Genomic DNA, 1083 nt, shown 5'->3' on the forward strand with positions numbered 1-1083 from the left:
TAAGAGCTCCTATCGACGGAGTCTTGGGAACCTCGATGTCGACTCATCTCATCCGGGGGCTGAGGAAGGTTCCAGGGTTCCGGTTGTCCGCCAATTAAGGGGGAACGGGAGTGGGGTTTAGAACGCCGTGGGAAATTTTGTTTCCTATCTCCTATAGATGTTTTGAAAAAGGAAAGAATCTAACTCTAGTACGAGAGGACCGAGAAGGGTAATTCTCTGGTGTATCGGTTGTTGAAAAGCATCGCCGAGTAGCTAAATTTATTTTGGATAATTACTGAAAGCATCTAAGTAAGAAACCATTCTTAAAAATTTTTTCATATAAAAACTGTAAAAGACGATTACATTGATAGGTTTTAAGTATAAGTATTGTAAAATATTAAGCTTAAAAATACTAAACGTTTTAAAAATTAAAATATAATTATTTCTTTGTAGCTCAATGGTAGAGCAAATGGCTGTTAACCATTCGGTTGTAGGTTCAAATCCTATCAAAGAAGTTTTATATTTTAGGTCGAATAGCCAAGTCAGGTTTACGGCAGTAGTTTGCTAAACTATCAGTTAATTTATTAACTCGTGGGTTCAAATCCCACTTCGACTTATTTTCTTAATAATTAATAAGATGATGTAGTTTAATGGTAGAGCGTGGGAATCATAATCCTAATGTTGTAGGTTCAAATCCTACCATCATTATTATTTCTTAAATAAAAATACCATTATTATTATTATTTTAAAACGGAAGGTAGCATAGTCTGGCTAATGCATCTGTTTTGGGAACAGAAGATCAAAGGTTCAAATCCTTTTCTTCCGAAAATGGGTAATAAGATGAGATAGAGTAATAGGTAACTTATCAGGCTCATAATCTGAAGATGTAGGTTCAAGTCCTGCTCTCATCATTTCATTAATAAAATTTATGATTCAAATTCAAACTAAATTAAAAGTAAACGATAATAGCGGTATTAAAATAGGACAATGTTTAAAAATTTATAAAAAAAAAGTAGGAAAAATTGGTGATACAATTTTATTTCTGCAAAAAATTACGTTTAAATCAAAAAAAAAAAAATTAAAATAATTAAAGGAGATTTATTT

At 31.8% G+C, this 1083-nt stretch overlaps 5 non-coding genes across 5 annotated transcripts; all 5 read left to right on the plus strand.

The window, feature by feature from the left end:
- Positions 1-422: 422 nt before the first annotated feature.
- Positions 423-494, plus strand: PITG_31684. The gene has a single exon. It is a non-coding gene; the product is annotated as a tRNA-Asn (tRNA).
- A 12-nt stretch (positions 495-506) lies between these two features.
- PITG_31685 lies at positions 507-595 on the plus strand. The gene has a single exon. It is a non-coding gene; the product is annotated as a tRNA-Ser (tRNA).
- Positions 596-615: 20 nt separating this feature from the next.
- On the plus strand, positions 616-687 carry PITG_31686. The gene has a single exon. It is a non-coding gene; the product is annotated as a tRNA-Met (tRNA).
- Positions 688-730: 43 nt separating this feature from the next.
- Positions 731-805, plus strand: PITG_31687. Its single transcript has one exon. It is a non-coding gene; the product is annotated as a tRNA-Pro (tRNA).
- A 13-nt stretch (positions 806-818) lies between these two features.
- Positions 819-890, plus strand: PITG_31688. Its single transcript has one exon. It is a non-coding gene; the product is annotated as a tRNA-Met (tRNA).
- The last annotated feature ends 193 nt before the right edge of the window (positions 891-1083 follow it).

Source organism: Phytophthora infestans, genomic scaffold, assembly GCF_000142945.1.
Source record: "Phytophthora infestans T30-4 supercont1.779 genomic scaffold, whole genome shotgun sequence".
Taxonomy (NCBI): domain Eukaryota; phylum Oomycota; class Peronosporomycetes; order Peronosporales; family Peronosporaceae; genus Phytophthora; species Phytophthora infestans.